Source organism: Rhea americana, unplaced genomic scaffold (assembly GCF_003343005.1).
Source record: "Rhea americana isolate MKP2758 unplaced genomic scaffold, rheAme1 scaffold_41, whole genome shotgun sequence".
In the NCBI taxonomy this organism is placed as follows: Eukaryota; Metazoa; Chordata; class Aves; order Rheiformes; family Rheidae; genus Rhea; species Rhea americana.
The window spans coordinates 1922166-1941319 of NW_028186546.1; positions in this window are offsets into that span (position 1 = coordinate 1922166).

A 19154-nucleotide genomic window follows, 5' to 3' on the forward strand; every position below is an offset into this window, starting at 1 on the left:
CCAACGGCTCCCAGCCCTGACGGCCCCTGGCCGCGATGGCTCCCAGCCTCCGGCAGCCCCCGGCCCCGATGGCCCCTGGCCCCCAACGGCTCCCGGCCCCCAACGACCCCAGCCCCGATGGCTCCCAGCCCCCGACAGCTCCCAGTCCCTGACGGCTCCCAACACCCAACGGTTCTGACCTCCRATGGCTCCCGGCCCCTGRCGGCTCCCAGCCCCCAGCAGCTCCCCACCCTCGATGGCTCCTGACACAGGACGGCCCCCCGGCCCCACAACTCCTGGCCCCYGACAGCTCCTGACACCTGGTGCCTCCTGGCCCCGATGGCCCCCAGCCCTGATGGCTCCCAAGCCCTGATGGSCTCCAGCCCCAACGTCTCCCAACCACCGAAGGCTCCTGGCCCTGATGGCTCCTGACCCCCAACGGCTCCTGACCCCGGTGGTTCCCGGTCCTGATGGCTCCCGAACCCCAATGGCTCCCAGCCCTTGATGGCGCGRTGGAGCCGGGGCGGAGCAAGGGGTGCAGCTGCCTCCCAGACGGGGTCTCGCTGTGTGACAGTTCAGTGTCCAATCACTAGGGATGCTTTGCAAAGCTGGCAAGTTCCCCCCTGAGGCCAACATCCCATGGTCTACAAGGCTGGCAAGTTCCCCCCTGTGTCCCACTATCCCACCAGAAGAGGTGCCCTGCAAGGCTGGAAAACTCCCCTCCCCTGCCAAAGTCCAGCATCCCACCAGGAGAGATGCTGTGCAAGGCGGGCAAGTTACCAGTGCCCTGCCGTTCCACCAGAAGGATCCCTTACAAGGCTGGAAAACTCCTCCACAGGTCCAGCATCCCACCAGGAGAGATGCTCTGCAAGGCTGGCAAGTTCCTCCCGAACACCAGTGTCCCACCAAGACAGACGCCCTGCTAGGCTGGGAAACTCCCCACACAGGTCCAGCACCTCACCAGGAGGGATGAGTCCCACCACGTGAGTCTCCATTCTTGCCCTGTGTGCACGGGCACCAGCCTTTCCAGGCAGCTCAGCCCTGCTGCAAGACAACGAAACGGCAGCTCATGATTAAAACATATAGCTGCATATTTCTGGCTAATTTAAACAGGGCTTTTTCCCACTGATAAAAGCAGATCCTGTTTACACAGGGTTTCTCCCAGTGACCCTACCCTCCTGCCTCCATACATTGCAGTGGGGACTGACCCTGGTGTTGAACAGGGGTTTTCCCTTGGCTCCTTCCTACTGTACACAGGAAATATTTCTTTGGAGTGTGTTTATCCATAGTTTTTCAACTTTTCTTTCTTAAAAAAATCAMTTTAAGAGACAAGTCTTGTAATTCCACTGCATGATGAGAATGGACAAAAAAAAACCCACCAAAACCTTATGTTTATTTCCTTATTTTGCTTGACAATCATGTCAGGAAATGACACATTTTGGTCTTCTTTATTTTTTTCATGCCCTTTTCCAGTCCCTTAGGATTCACCTCCCTTCCTAGAGCTGKATTTTTGAGCCTACTGAGAACAAGAAATGTAGAACAACTAGGAAACACAAGCAAACAGGAAGAAATACTGTACAAGGAAAATGTTCAGGAGGATGGCTTTTTGTTTGTTTGTTTGTTTTTAAATCACTTAAATTTTTTAATGTGAATTAAAGAGAAAACCAGACCTAAACACCCAACTCTTGACCTCAAAATTACTCATTTTCCCTATGTTTTGACGAAAACATGTCAACCAGCAAAATGAAGTATTGTTTTGTACTGGGATGCTAAACTCAGCATGGGACGATCTCAATCCATGGAATTTTGTAGCTGGGTCTTTGCAGTTACACAGATTGCTGTCTAGATAAATATATCTTGTCTAATCTACACACAGAGATAAGGAAAACATGTGCTTTGCTCCAAAATTACGGCTGGGCTGAACTTCTCRTGTAAAGCAGGATTCAAATCACCTTTTGGGCTGGAAAAGAAAGGCTTCTCCTAARTGTCACATTGAATACTGTCGGGGTAAAGAGGGCATCAGACTTGCTCCGCTGAATGAGCTCGTGTCCCCTCTGCTCCTGGGCAGCCAGAGTCACCTTGCCCATGGTGCTGAGAGCCTCCGGCAGCCCTGGACCGCAGGGCTCAGATGGGGCACTGGAAAAGCCAAGCCAGCTTAAGTTCAGTCCTGACATAAAACTGCTGTCTTTGGGGAAATTTTATCCCTGGTCCAACCCAGGGAGCTTTACTCGGGGAATTTTCTTGCCTGACGGGAGAGGGACGGAGGGGCCCTGCCTGTGGTGCATGAGTGTGGGGTGCTCCTGGGTATTTTACCTCCCGTAAATACGAGTGGGCTCCTGCTCCCACAAACCGTCATTTGCTCCCGGGTATTTTACCTCCCGACTGGGGCAGGCAGCGAGTCCATCCCACTTGGTTACCATGGCTCAGCTAACGAGCGTTAGCTCGTTACCATGCAGTTACCCCGTTGCTTTCCACCTGTCTCCTCGCTTTGGTCTAACCTGGGGCTCGTAGAGTTAATTTTAGCTACTGAGGAATGGGTTTATACTAGTGCRCTTAAACCCAAATAAAAGGGTCCTCTGTAGGACACAGAGGAACTGACACACCGAAGTAAACACGCACGGATTTGCGAGTGTGTGGGCCGTTGCCAATCTGCTGGGCTTGAGCTGGAAGAAAGTACAGCTCCTTCCCCTCTTTGACATGTTACAGCTCTTTCCTCCCTCTTTTTCATCCTCTAGCTGGGGATAGAGTTCATCCTAGGACTTGAAATTTCAGGCAAGAGTAGCTCTGTATAGTGGTGTGAATGGGGCTTTTTAAATAAAAGAAAGCCACATAAAGCCAGCAAGCACGTGGTCACGTCTGTCACTCGGTAATTACACGCTAAGCTCGAGCCTTGAAAAGGCAAGGCAATTTTGCACTGCAAAAGACTGCAGCTTAAAATATTTGGATYGCAAATTTGCATGCATCCCAGATTTACAAAAGCCGCAGTCCGGAGAGATCGAGGCTGGACCCTGATGGCGATTGAGCTATCTGRGCAACGTGGGTCAAGCGAGTCCCACGTGCCGGCTCGCGCGGGGGTGGTAACTCGCGCTCTCGTTTGCGTCCTCCGCTGCATAGGAGGACTATGCCCGGACTCGCCCTATTCAAAGCTATTTCCTTTCCTTACACACTTGCCTCGTTCAGCAATAGGCTTTCAGAGCGTGGCCTCATTTTCTACTTGCTCGAAATAAAGCTGTGTGGAGTTGTCTCCCTCTACCAGGAGGAAAAGCTGGGATTTTGAGAGCTCAGTTCACAAGTTTTTGGGGATGGGACGAATCTGTACCCTTGCTGTACCCTTTCTTCAGACAGAAAGATTAGCTCCAATGTGGACACCTACAGCATCTCCAGGGTCCAAAGCTAGGAGAGAGAGATCCTACTCACTTTAAATACACACCAGTGCTGAAATGAGAGCGTTTAAGTGATGGGAAAGATGAGCTAGCCTTGCTGGGGATGAACAATTTAAAGATACTCCATGGAAAGAAGTGTGGCCAAGGTCAGTTTCTGCTGCCTGTCCCACCAAGGCCATGTCCAACTGGAGGTTACCTCTCCTAGTTCATATTCCCAGTTGACACTAGGTCTTCAAACACATTAAAAAAATAGGCTAGAAGTGATTGCAAGAGATGAGTCAAACCTGTGCTGCTGGAGGCCCAGCTGTCATGTAAAACAAAGCAAAACAACAAGAAAAAGCAACCTTGAAATTAAAGGCTTGTCCACTTGGCATTGCTGCAATGTTATTTAAAGCACAGTAAAAACAAGGCTACACTTTAAATGTTCATTTCTTAATTAATGAGGCAAAGTGGATGAGGAGAGGAAATAGCTTTTATTAGCTGACTGATAAAAATGGGGGGGGGAAGAGTGAGATGATCGTCTTGTGACACCTACCTAAAATTGCCCAGAAATGTATTATATTTTGCTGTTCTGCTTGGCTTTCCGGCCCCCTTGAACCATCCCAGTTGCTGTTGCATCAGCACTGCTGCTACATTTGAAAGGTTTTATTTCCATGCGTGTTAATGYGTGTGCTTAGTTTTTGCTGCGTTTTTCAACTATTTGTGATCCTTTCAAAGCCACCTTCAGCTCTTCTGGTGGGGGACCCATCAGTGGTCCCCAGACCATGCATGGGTCACCAGTGACCTGGTTGGAGCCCCTTCCCTGGAGGTGGACTTGCCTCTTCCAACCCCTCCTTGCCCTACTCCAATGGTGGAGATGTTGCTTTCTGCTCCCAACACCAACTCCGATATCTCCCTGGTGTCTTGCCTAAACTCTCTTTGCCATTATTTCAAGTCTTATGGTCAGCTGACACAGAGAATAATTTATTGCCTTCCCTGTAAGGGTTTTCACTTAATTTGAGGGCAAAATAGTGTAGCTGAATAGAAAAAGCCAAAATAAGGGGGAAAAAAGGAGAGGAAAAGGGTTACCAAATGCACTCTTACTTTCTGACCAGTCTTGTAGTGTCTGAGCCTGTCCATTGAAAATCTCAGATGCATCCTAATACAGCAGACAGGAACCAAGGAAAGAGGCCAGATCTTCTTTGTGTAAGGAGAAAAGCTGTGAGTAACATGCTGATATCTGGGCAGAAAAGACAGGTAYGGCGGAAACACAGAATAGGCAGATAAGCACAGTTTATAGAGCTGGTTGGATGTGTTTATTTTTTCAGTGGAAATGTTGATGTATTCAAAATGAAGCATTCCTCAGGGATGATTTTTCTTTCCTTTGTTCTTTTAAGAGYCCTATAATGAAATATTTCAGTATCAAGCAGAACATTTCAGTTTTTCATCTCAAAACACTTTTAAAAAAAATTTGGGGAAATGAGCAGAACATTAGATCAGCTGCCAATTACTTCAGAAATTACTAACAGAATTACATAGTAGAACGCTTACGAATGACTCTTCTGAAAACCAGTCACTGATGTATAGAATGGGAAAAAMCATACCTCCATATATCCTCTGAATCAACTTTTTTTKKGGRRAAAAAAAAACAGTCAGGACTTGAGCCACAAATGGAAGTTGCCATGATGTCTTTCCCCTCCACCAACCATAAGACTTGGGGAAGCCCGTGTCCCAAAAGTTGCTGTTTAAATGAACATAGATTATTGGAGATGGAGATAAAAATGGAGATGTCAGGAGCACGGTGATTTGACAGAGGGTCACAGGTGTTCTCCTGGAGGAAATCAGATCTAAACCCCCAAAGCAGGACTAGTGTGGCCATCAGGTCCTCAGCACCAGTTCCATGGATCTGCTTTAGTGACCAGCAGCAGTGCAGCCAAAGCAAGAGAGTTTGTCCATCGCAGGCAAAGAAAGGGAGAAACTGGTGAAGCGTCATGCCTTAAGATGAGGAGATAACGATCTCGATTCCATTAAAACTTAACATTGATTTTATTGTAATTATGTGAGCCCATGATTCAAAGTCGGATTATTCTCAACTTGAAGACAAAGTGTGACTGTTGTCAGCTCTCTCCGCAACCTGGGCGTGCTTCTGACTGTACCTTAAAACCATCTGGGAATTTGGTTTGCATGCCAAATGCTRTATCAATTCAACTTGCATTGCCATTTCTCTCAGTAACTTAAATTTGCTTCCCTATGTGAACAGTGGGACCTCCCAAGCTTCCACCCTTTAATTTAACACAAATAGATACAAACAAATATAAATATATGGCATGAAAATTAATGACATAGACTCGGGCTAAAATTAAACATTGTGAACTGGGTGCCGTTCCTCTGCTTTGCTTTCGGTTAGAAATAACTGATGTTACTTTGCCAGCTACTTTGTGATAGAAAAAGAGATTGGGTTCAATGTGTGTGTCTTTTTTTATATATAACTCATCTAAAATGTTAGAGAATAAATGTTTGGCTCATTTATTTCTGCTGGGCTACTGAGTGGGCGGAGTGGCACACGCCAACCCTGTTCCTCCCACCCCGGGAGCCAGGACTGAACTCCAGCACCGCTCAAGAGGATGGAAAAAAATTGCCGCAGGAGGAGGAAAGGGCTGTTTTAGTGCTTCCAGCTGCGCAGTATTGACAGCGAGCTGACCAAACTAGTTAACAACCACCAGGAAATAATGGACTGGAAYGGCTGGAAGATAACTGCTGGCACGATGAGAAAGCCGGCCCCCACTGCAGCATTGAGCGCGCTCACCGCCTGGCTGGCTTCATCGCCTTGCATCCATCGTGAGGGAGCAGGCGGCGAAACAGGCTGCCCGTGGGCCAGTTTAGACTTTTCTAAATGCATTTGAATGTCCTGTCTCCATGAAGTGTTTGAAAAGCAAATGGCGTGGGAAAAGAAAGCGTTGTATCGTTCCTTTTCTTTCTCTTAGTACCAGCAGTGAGTAGCTATGTCYAACGGAAGCTTGTTCCTGTAGCTTCTCTCAGGTGGAATAAGCCCTTCTGGGAATGAATTCTGACACTTTTTCTCCCACTGAAATCAATGGCCCATACTGTTGTACATCTTTTGAGAAATCTGGCCCAAAGTGCCGATATGTTGTCCAGCTGGCTTTCCTTTCCATCCAGCGTAAACCTAATCCGTCATGACAGAGGGATTGATGTTTCTGGTGACATACAAAACAAGCCAACTTGGGATTTCCTTGTTTACCAGATACCTATGCTCCAAACRTGGCCATTTCAGGAACTCATGTGCTACCTGGAAGCGAGCAAAGGCTGGATTAGGCTCAGAAATCTCCCTGCTTCAAAATCTCAAAGACTTTTTTTACTATGAAGCATGAGTAGATAGTCTCTGGGAGGGTTACATCCCTCCTGCTTGCCTCACTTTTTCCTTCCATCAAAACATAACACATCCCAGTCAGAGATAAGCACTGAGTGTAGGAGGAGGAGATCTTCCTAGTCCCATGTCAATGCCTTGTTAATCAATTTAGCCTTACCTGTCCTCATCCTTAAAGATAATAAATATGTTTCTGGGTCTTTCTGCTGGAATTCGCATGGGCCTCAGTGTGACACCTGTCAAATCTCCTGTTAAACCAATAGAGAGTGTYCCGGGGAGTGATGTTAACTAAGAAAACTAGATTTCCTGCTGGCATTTGCCCTTCGATGTGACTGAAAGGCTTATTTAGTTCATCGATCTTGCTAGCACCCCCCAAAAAAGGTTGCACGTGTATAAACATTCAAAATTATTAAAAAGAAGAGCGTAATTATAGACTTAAATCCAAATATTCCTTGGTGCAACCTACAGAGTTAACACCGATGATGAATTTAGCAAAAAGTAAAAAGCAACAGACATGTGAAAGCATTAGCCAGATGTTCACTTTTAGCAAGAGACRTGTAGGACAGGCTTGCTCTCTTCTTCCTGGCTCTGAAGTCATGCATGACTGCATTCTGATTTAGAGACCGAAGGGAGGATTAGATTCTTGTAGACTAGCAAAAGCCGGTACACATTGCTGTTATCCCTCTAGCTTGGAGGTGAGCAAGGTCAGAGTAAGTCAGAGTCCCTTTAAAATAGCTTTTGGCAAAGGAATCCTCTTACTGCACTAMCTAGGCATTTGGATGGCAGCATCAATTTCTTTTTAGTAGTTCCCARGTGATTCTGTGGTGCTCCATCTTCACAGCAAGTGGATGCAACCCTGTCTACCATGCTCTAGGTGGCCCTGCTGAGCGGGGAGGTTGGACTAGATGATCTCCAGAGGTCCCTTCCAACCTYACTGATTCTATGATTCTATGATGTCCTTGCTAGACTTAAGTGAGATGTCTCGAATCAGACTTCTCCATTGCCTGCTATAAGAATGTCTCTTCAGAAGGAAAAAGATGTGGAGTCCCASAATGTCCTTCCTGGTGTTCACTTCTGGGAATGATTCTATTTCTGCCCGCCAACTTCCATAGGGTTTGACATCACTATTTGGTAGAGCTTTTAGCCTGATATTCCTGATGCCAAAACTTTTCTAGAAACCACAAGGCAAATGTAGAATACTTCCTACTTTCTGATCTCCCACGGTGAAGGACAAGAGATTAGAACCCCAAATACGGTATCAGATCTCTATTCCTGCTGGCAGAGCTAGTCTCAGCACAGCCTTATTTACTGAGTGGCTCTTTCCAGCTATGGCTCCCAGCTGGAAGGAAGAGGTTAGTGACAAATTTCAAGAACATGTTATGAAGGCTATATTATTCCCTTGTTAAAGACAAAGAAATAAAGGTATTAATCCACATCCTTCTGGAAATGGAGACAAATTTTCTGTATCCTAACACACTTTTAAATTTCCTGGACCACCATTGTCCCATGTGAGATGACCACAGCTTCCTGCTCCCCTTCAACCTTTACAGAGTGCAATGGCTTGGGGTGGTTAAACTTCAGTCTGAGGATATCTTGGCAACATTCAATGTGCAAATATCTACCACTTTACCTCTGTAAGACTTTACAGAGTCTTTGCTTGTGGCTATCCCATGCATCTCCTTCCCATCTCCCCTGCTCCCCCTCCCCCTTTTTCTCTTTTGAACATTTGCTTGGACATTAGATAGTCCATATTGTGGTGACACTGGAAATTGGGAGAGGGTGGCTGTCACAGCACATGCCAGCAACATACCTGGAGTTGAAATAAAATAGAGCAGTTTGAGAGGGGTGTAGAAAACATGCTTTCTTCTGTCTGGCAATTAATCCATGGGATTGGCATGCATCACTACCTCTCAGGAGAAATGCAGGTCTGACATACAAGTCAGGAACAAACTCCCCAAAGGCACTATCTGAATCAATCTTTCTGGTCTTGRCTATTAGGGATCTTGAAATCTAATGAGTTAATCAGACAGAAAACATGACTTCCAAAGACTCACGGAAATTATTTTGGAGAAGACAATGAATAATCTTCTTGCGTCAGCTAGCTAAAGAGCTAAATCAGGTCAAAGAAGATCAGTCATTATTAAAAATACCATCATTATTTTCAGTAGGGATTAACATATAAATATATGGAGAGGAAAAGAAGAAAAATGTGCTTCCAGAAAAGTGTATATTGTAAGAGTTTGACAGTGAGTGGGAGAAAGAGGTGTAGATTAGAGGCAACAATCTGGAAAGCAATACAGAAAGAAATTAGTAAGGTCACATTAAACACTAGTAGGAACTAAAAGCATGTTTCTTCAGCTCCAGTCCAGGAAGGAAACAGGATTTACTGCTTGCTGTACAGTGTTTGGATGAAGAAGAATCCATAAAATCCCAAAAGAGGTCCTTGCTTGAAAAATTRCTCTGCAAGAATGTTAGAGAGGGAAGCCTGGAACAGTTTTGAAGTTTGCAGCTGCTTCCAGCTTCTGGTTTGGAGCAGTGGCTGACTTGATGCAGGAGCAAAAAGGAAAGTGCCATAATCCAATACAGATGTTTAAGCAGTGAGTGAGTCCTTGGTCTCATAGCAGTTCTCTGGCATTCAGGAAACGGTTGTGGTTAGAGACCAGTGATTTCTACTGCTACTTTTTCCCTCTAAGATGATGGAAAATAAAAGATGTGAAAGTTATTTGAAAGCTGAGAGGTGATTTAGAATTTCCCTAACCCTAACCCTCCATATGTTCAAAGCTATGGAAGAAAGTGTGAGAAGCAAATGTTCGTCTAAGGTTATATTTGTTTATGCAGAATATAATGGCAAATTGATAGAACCAACAAAGACCAGAACTTAATATTCTCACCATTGAAGTTAGCCTTGTAAATCAAAATAATTCCATGTAATGGGAGTACATTAGCACACCCMAAAAAGGTCAGGAGAAAGACCAAACATAAGCAAAATTAGCATGAATGCTAGGAAAATAATGTGTTGAAGAGAGCTCTTAACATCCATTCCTATTGACTTCAGACTTCCTTTCACYACTTAGAGAAATGGCTGCTGATATACAGATCAAGGTGGTCACTGACAAATGAAAGAAAAAAGTTATCATTTATATTATATTATATGTAAATATAAAAATAAAATATTCATATATTATATTATATATTCATATTATGTATTTATATTATGTATATTATAATTATAATAGCTACTGTATATTATATAATATTATATCATAATTGTTTGTATAATATATAATATATAATGCTATACTATATACTATATATATTATGTAATACAACATTATATTTTATATGTTTATATTTATTTTATATGTTTATATTTATATTATATGTTTATATTAATATTATATATTATAGTTACCCTTGGGATTTGATATGAGCTTTGACCTCTGCCCAAATGTAGCTGTTTTAAGAGTCTTTAACTCTTAAATGACCAGAAATAGTAAGYATGGTGGAACAGACAGGGTGACGGTGCAAATCTATGGCTGTAATCTCCGTCTATTGACTATACTGCTCCYTGCTTGACTTCTCCAATGGCAGACACTCCGTGGCCAGGGGAGTGAATCCTTGGTTAACTCTTTCGCTCTTGCTTAGCCAACTGCTAGCTGCTACTCTTGGAGAAAGGACTCTAACAGAAAGGCCACTCTTCATGGTCCTACTGTGGAAGGAGAAGGAATAAGTGAGGCATGAGAAGATATGCTAACCTTTTCCCAAGGGATTTTCCAGGAAAACAGAAATGAGAAATAATTGGAGAAAAAACAGACATACAACAACTTATCACAGGCCAGGCGGCAATACACAGGTGACACTTAGACCAGAACTTTGGTCTCCTGAGYTTCCAGTAGACTTCATCTTCACATACTGTTGATACAATGAGACTTAAAACATATGAGGTTGATAARGGAGAAGGGAACTGATGGCATAAGTTAGTGTAAAAAAATTATTATTTTTTCACAGTCTGTGTAATTGTTTTTGAATCCATTCTTGGTTAAAGAGCCTAGCTCTTTAAAAGAACAGACTAGCTGGATTTAGATTTAAAAAAGGATCCTCTTGGCTTCATGGAAGTAAAATTGAACTTTTTGTTTTTACACTATGGTGGTAGAGCCAAAGCTGAATTTGGTGAGAACAGCCAATACATACAGGCTTTGGGCATCAGCTGCAGAGATTGGGTTTTATTTCATTTCACATTAGATATTGAAATGCAGTGAGCTCTTGGGGCTATGATAGCTGCTTCTATAAATATCTCTCTATGATTTTGATAAATCAGCCCAATGCCCAATAGACTGAAGCAAAAAGTACCACAGATCTTAGGAATGGAAAAGCAAGCAGAGAACATTATGACACTGCCTAAGAACTTGAATATTTGGATTTTTCCTCACCTTGAAGGCTGTGGGTAAGTTTGACATCCTKACCTCAAATGAGTTACAGGAGAACTGCAGAAAAGACAGCAAAGCCCCCCAATGTGTGGAACAGTTTCCATATAAAGTCTGACAAGCACATTAGGACCTTCCAGTCTGGAAGAGAGATGGTTGAAAGTAACAGTACAGTCAAGAGGATTGGTAGTGGTGGAAAAAGATTAACTGTTCTTTGTCTCTTCCAAAGAAAAAAAMTATCAAATGAAACTTGCATGAGTCATATTAAAAATGACAAGAAGGGGTGGCTGTCTATGCAGCAGACTTTCTTGCCAGAGAGTATTGCAGATACAGAAAGTTGTTATGGCTCCAGGGAGAGTCTGGACAAGATTTGTAAGAAAGGGGTTCTAAAGGATCAAACTGCATCAAATTCAGGAAATCCTCTGAATTGAAAATAGCTGGAGGCAGGGAGAATAGTCAAAGGCATTATCTCTCTCTCTCTCTCTCTTTTATTTTTATTTTTATTTTTATTTTTTTTGCCATATTGTTACTTTTCTCTGAATCTGTACAAGGCTGATAGAAACTTGGGCTACTCTGACAAGTTTAAAGCCAGCTCCAGGAACATCACCAACAGAGAGTCCTTCCCAACTAAAGACACATCCTTGATTCCTTTCTCTCATGTTGGAGAGCTGGGTTGTTACCCTCAACTCTGCCCTGTTAAGTCCTCATGTGCCTCACCGACCTGTRCTTCTCCATTCTTCTCCAATCAACCCCAAAGAAAAGTCTAGGCTCTGTGCTAGTATGGGAAAAAAGGGAGATGATAGACTTAGTACTGGTACTACACATGTCACCATGGCAGATTCTCAGAGTCTTCAACTGTACATCTCAGGGTGAAGGAGGGAGGGAGGATCTAGGATATGCTGCTGGAAAGTGACCTTCACGGTCTGGCATAGGAATAGGATAAAGGATCTAAAACTTCTATCTGAAATCTAACTTGGTCACCTTCCCCTTTCCAGCTATCAGTGTTGTATTTTCCCATAAAGACTGTTTCAGGATTACTAGACTGGTTAACGAACTGGGACAACTTCATCAGAGATGAACCCGAACTGGAATTCAGCCAAGAAACATAGATGGTTCAAATACTTGATTAGGATATGAGCTTAAGCCAATTTGTGAGCAAAACAAGGTCTATGGGATTTAAATCAGCTCTTATTGTGGTGATCGTCTCAGGACATGAGATGTAAGAGAGGTGAATCTCCATGCAATTGGCAAAGATTAGAAAATATGTTATTTCCTTCTCATATGATATACTTAATTCCTAAGTATCTGCTGGACAGCTTGAGTGGATTCTTTGCACTGCTGGCTTTCCCAAAGCAATGCTACATTCTTTAAAGCAATGTACCCACAGCAACATGTTCCTATTGAAAAATACACACAGCTGAGAAATTTGCTTAATTGGAGCTTCTCTCCAGAAAACAGGTCAACTCTACAGTAGCAAATCAGTGATAGTCACTAAATTGGGATGTTTAGTCAAAGCAGGGCATGTCAGGCAGGGATTGAGTAAGATGTGATACTCAGTCAAGTTTCTGAGACATTTAATTTATCCAAATGATGTTGAACAAGCTGACCAGCCAACTAGCTCAGGACTTGCCAATTTATTATGTGCTTTTGCACTATATGCTTGCCTGTAACTCTTGCGATCATGGCAATGGGTCATCATAAATACTCTACTGAAGCTACATTTTTCAACCAGCTACTTTCAAATCAGGGAGAAGAGATGAGCCCATGGGTCACATAACAAACCCATAAAGTTGCAAGGTTTTAACAAAATTCCCAGGCAGTAACACTTTGTCTAACAGAAAGTAGGTAGGAAATTGAAAAATTACGTTTACATTTATGATTAATTTTACTGGGCAAAAGATAAAACTATTGCTTGGATTTAGAGGTGAAGAAGAGTCCAGACCAAGATATGTAGGAAATCAACAACATCCATCAAAAGAAAATCATGGATAATGGTCTCACTTCTCTGATGCAAAGATCTTTTCTGCAACTGGCTGAATTCATCTKGTTTGTGGCACGTGTCTGTCTTTGAGGCTGTTGAGCTAAGGACCACTATCTTTATTTTCCCTGAGCTTATCTTTATAGCATCAGTGTATAGGAACATCAACACTACAAATAGTGTATTTAGTAAATAAAGAAAGTCAGAACAAGACTCCATGTACTCATCTTCTCCAGTGGAAAGGGAAAGATAAGATCAGCAATAACCATGCAGATAATCTGTGTAAAAGTCACATAGCTTAATGCATGACCAAAAGGTGCTCAGATGCAATGGCGGTGAGTATGAAATAGATGAGCATGTGGAGTAGAAAAAGAAACTAGAGACATAACCCATGTAGTCAGTAATGTTTACCTTTTAAACCTATAAAAAAGCAGGATCCAACTAATTTTCTTTTTAATGTTCCTCTGCCAGTTGAACACAGAGCCCTAAATTAAAAGAAGTGTGAGAAAGCTTCTAATTGAAGCATTACAAGAAATTTCCTAGAGGATATTAAAATGCCCTAGAATCAGCTGCTAGGGGAAATATAATGCAAAGAGATTCAAGCACCAATTAGGCAGAGAAATAAACCACAAGGAATATAAACAATCCAGTCAATAAATTGAGGAAAAGCTCTTCTCCATGAAGTTCAGCCACAGTCTCTGTAAAGCCATATATCTGAGAATTATTACCACGGTTGATGCCTGCAGTTGGAGCAGTTGGTGGGTTTCCAACAACGCTAGGATAAGAACAACCCCAACAAACACCCCAAAGGAGGCCCAAGGTTGTGGCAAGCTGCCTTTGCTACTGTTTGCACTCGCTGGCTTTATTTGATATTTTACTTGGTCTTAGTGCTTATGAGAAATGTCAAAATTGATATGCTTGTAGAAAGGTCACTTGTGCAGCAACAATTCGCCCCTTTTCTAAACACCATTTAYATCTTGGTCATGTGCTACAGCCATTTTCCAGCTGCCAGTTTGAAAGATTCTCTTTACATTTCTGGATGTGTTTTTGGAAAATCACCGTAATTACTCAGAGCAGTACCTATTGGAGGAAACTGAGGGATAGAAGAAGGGAATTCCTTGACCCAAATATTCCTGGAAAAGTAGAACAGCAGGCCACACATAGCATCTAGAAAGCCCTGGAAATTAATAAAGATACATTTTTGATAAATAACTAAAAAGCTAACCAAACAAAAGAGATGACATTATGAGTTTTCAATACAGTAGGTTAAAACTGGCTRAGAATATGAAAATTGAGGACAGTCTGTGTAAGATTGTGAAACAGTGAGGACAGATTTTAGAAAAAGAAGACAAGATATTGATTATAGTCTTCAGGAAAAAGCATTTCATCAAATGGATGTAGATAAGACTCAGTAGGGAATTATTTTAGGGGAAAAATTCTGGAGAGCTGGCAATGCCTTAAGAAAATTCTGTTAAAGAAAGACATACAGACCATCCTAACATGRTAAGAAAGCTATAAGAAACTTTCTTGGTCAAATAGACCTTTAGGGACCTCAGAAACAGGAAAAGAGCATAAAGGATCTGAAAACTAGATCAAAATACTATGGACAAGTTCAAGAAACTAGCACAAATATATAGGAACAAAAAATCAGATAGACAAAGAGCAACTAAAAAATTCTGATAAATGCCTTAAGAGTGAGATGAAGGTCCGTGATAAAGTTGATCTTCATTTCAGAGGAAAATGGCAATTAATGACATTGAAAATGTAGCTATCTAGTGCTTTTCTTGCTCAAATGTCATTAGGTGTTTGGAACAACTAACATCAGTTGCAAAGAGGTGAGAACTCAGGCTGTAAGAGGAAAAAAATGATGTAGCAGGTAGCTGATTCAAATGGTCTGGACCTGACTGCATCCATCTATGCATACTCTGGGAGACAGCTGGRCAAAGTATCACCTTTGAGAAAACAGACAGAAAGGTGGGAAAAGACGAATGCAGGGTCAAACTACGGAAAGACAGATAGGGTACTAAAGTGAGTTAGCTTCATTTCAGCTTCTGGAATAATATTCAAACAAATACTCAGTCTGCAAGCATCAAGAAGACAACAAAGAGAGGAATAACAACCAAGACAGTTTTTGTGTTCTGAAGAACAAACCATGTTGAAGAAATTTAACTTCTTTTTTAACATGGCAGTTGACCGTGTGGATAGAACATCACATATCGTGAGTTAAGGTTTGGACATTATTTCACAAGGCAGGCTCCTCAGTAATTTTGGGAAATGTGAGTTAGATAATGCTACTATCTATTGCACTAGCATTTGACTGGAAAATATTGAAGTATTAATAATTATTTTCTGAGAACTATCACACCAAAACAATGTATTGAGAAAAATCCTGCAGAAGTCTGCCATAGGACAAGTACCAGTCAACATTTGTTATTGATGACTTTGTGACTCAACAGACTGATTGCATTTGCAAATCATATTAACAAGCAGGGAGAGACTGCCAGCGTATTAGACAAGAGTGGAATCCAAAATTGTCTTGACAAATCAGAGAAATGGTCTAGAAAAATAAGGTCCAACTCAATAAGGCCAAAATGCAAAATTCTACCCTTAAATGGGAATAACCAATTGTGTGATACAGAAGAGTTGATGATTGGCAGCACCCAGCAAAAAAGAACTGGCTACAGAAAGGACACCATGAACACCTGTCAGGAGGTCACACTGGCATATGCCCTTCTGGGATGTGTATGCTAGAGTGATCTGATGCTGTGGTCATAGCTAAGAATATGATTTTGGCACAGAAATCATGGAAAATTCAGATTACAGAAGGTCTGTGACTTGTGATGAATTCTRCTACTAATTCAGAAAAGAGATGGCATAGGATTGGTGATGGTTAACGGGTGACACAGGAGCTATCTTCAGCCCAGTAATGTTGGCTTGTCACTGGGCCACCAGATTCTGGATGTTACCACATGTCTGTTAAATGGACCATGAACAGCTCCAGGTGAGCAGGTCACACATATATGACCACGTTTCTCAGGCCCTAGTCACTATACTGGGAGTAAAAATGTCTGTCAAGTATATTGAAATTGTCCATCATGGGAAATGTAGTTCAGCTAGGAATTTCACAGAATTATAGAATGACATTTTAGTTTGGAGGGAATGTCCAGATGTCATTTGGCTCAATCTCTTGTGCAAAACATGTTAAATAAGGTCAGAASGATCAGGGCCATGTCTAGTCAAATCTTGAACATGACCAAGTATTTCTTTATATCACCTGTCTTTTCACTTTTTTGGCTTTTCAATCTGTTCTTTGAAGGGGYTGACCAGATAAAAATGAAGGTGGTTTCACTCCTATGACAATTCCAAAAGTTAAGGTTTAAATGTTACAAGCTAGAAACACAGGAAAAAAATGATATACAAGAGAAAAATAAGTAAAGAAAGAAAATGAATGTGCGCAAAGGGTGAAAGAGTTAATTCCTCTTTTGTATGGATTACAACACAGACAAGGAGATAAAGGGATGCTAATGTCCCAAGTCCTTTAATATTTTGATTGGCGTGAACAATGTAAATATGTCAGCTATAGTTAGAGCTTGTTCCTTCATGTGCAGACAGCTTTGTAAAAATTTAGAATTTTTAGGGAGATATTTAATCCCGCCAGTGCTTACTCAAACATGTTAAACCACTGAGTTCAACACCACTACTCTGGTGAAGGAAAGTTTTCAAGACAACGTGCCAGGTTTGTCCCTTAAACAGATTGGCCTATGATCTTTGGTCAACAGTCTTTCTGAAAGCATATCCGATTCCCAGGCCCTTTGGAAACCTTACCTGGCATTAAYGCCATTTGCATTTGCAAATGCTATAAATTATAGGTGCCACATGGGCTGATAAGTGCAAAAAAAGCTGTTATTTCTCAGGCTCTGTGGTTAGGAATAACAAGTCTGCTTACAGGCCAGAAAACATGATTTCCCATTTGGAAGAATTTAAAGAATTAATTATTTGGCAGAACAAATGTACTTGTAAAATTAAGTGTAAGAACACATTTTGCCCTTTGAATCCCTCTAAAATTCTCAGATAAACCAACTTACCCCAGATACACAAATCATATCAATCAATCCAGAGCTGTCTAGCAGTGGCAAAGGAATGGTATGTGTTAAGAAATAAAAACTCTCTGGATTTTGAAAGAGAGGAAATAACGTGAGTTGCCTGAACTCTTTTTTTATCCACAAACCATTTAAAAATGTTTGAAATGCAATTTTTTTTTGTACATGTTTTTCCATGGTTACCAAAAACTTGTTTCTGGAGCATGTGAGAACCTTTTGAGGTGAGTTTGTCGAGAACTGCACAGACATGTCCTCCCTTAATCCAGGAACACAGAAAGTATCACAACATCATGGCAGAACCTGAATCCAGGAACAACCATTCCTGTCCTCCACTACCACTTTCAAAATCATAACAATACATTGATGGGGAATTTACACACACACACACACACGTGTATATTTATATTTATACATCTTTAGAAATAAGTTATTTTCACTAAAGACTTGTCTAAAATAGAGTGGGAATCACAATCCAACACACAAGATGAGAAGTTGAAGAAGATGCACCTGACAGTAGAAAAAAGCTCCCAAATGGTGGAAGTGGTAGGAACCAGTACCTTACCATTTCTTCTGTGATATATCGCCAACCAGGATCACTCTGCAGGGTGTGACATGTTGGCTTTATCTTTTACTAATAAAATAATTGTTTGAATTGAGAAGTTTCAGTATTGGACCATCAACATAAGGACTGCATATAGGTGTAGGTAAATGCATGGGTACACATAAGGAATCCTCCCAGTTCATACTAATCACAGGGGCTAATAAAATTAGTAATCAATAAATTAGGTGCTAATAGTGTTTGTACTGTGATTACAATTTRGTAATTCTGGACTTTATTTGGATAATCAACCAACACAAGACACATCATTGTGTTGACATTGATGGAACTTGTGATAGCATCTGGAGTAACCAGCTGATTGAGTTACTGCAGCAGAACACTTTTGTTCAGTAAAATGCTTTCCAGACATGGGTCACACTGAAATGCTTTACAGCATTAAAGTCAGAGCAAACAAGAAAAAGAAGCACAACTTCCCTTGAGGGTTTATGTTATGCCCTGTAGCTGGCCAAGAGGCACCGTTTTAATGCTGGATGCAGAAAAGGTAGATAGTCTATAGCCTGCTGAGAATAGAAACTTGGGGGAAAAAAGGAGAAGCCAGGGAAAAAATAGAAGGCAACAAAGTAGGTTTCTAAATGGGCAATAAAGCTTTTAAGAAAATGAAGAGTTAGAACAACACATTGAAACATCAAGGAATCTCAGCACCTCTTAACCTGTGGTTAGGAGAGAAAGGGGCAGAGGAAGGCAGAGAGTTTGAAAAGGCAGCATGGGAGAACTTAATTCTACATCTGCAATAGTATAGCTAAAGAGAAGGGAGGAGGGAAGAAATAAAGACTTCTGACTTCTGGTGAAGAAAAGGGTGAGGTAATTTACAGAATCTCTCTTTTATACTTTTTTTCACACAGTTTAGAATGTTTYCCATTGGAAAAAAATCATTGGATGTTGAAAAGGTGTTTAGACGATGTTTTTTTATAAAAAAAGTTACAAGAGCAAGTCAGAAAATCCATTTTGGGGAAGWTAACAGTCTGGGAAACTCAAAAGAGCTGAAAAATATGTTTGATCCTGCATCAAATGAAAGGATAGTAAAACAAAAAGCTAAGACAAGCTTCTTCCTTGAGTATAACCTGACAGATTCTGTTACTGGATCCTTAATATTTTATTAACAAAATGATCATCTTTGTAGATGTCAGCTTGTGTAACTGAAAACAGAGAGAGATGGTAAGGAAGACATATAATCTAAATKAAAGTACTTGGTTCAAAGATAAATCAAGATAAACAGTTCAAAGATAAATCCCTTCCAGCTGCAGAAATCTGCTRGTCGGGACACAGCCGTGGTGGAGCGTTGGAGATGTAGGTTATTAATGTGTCCA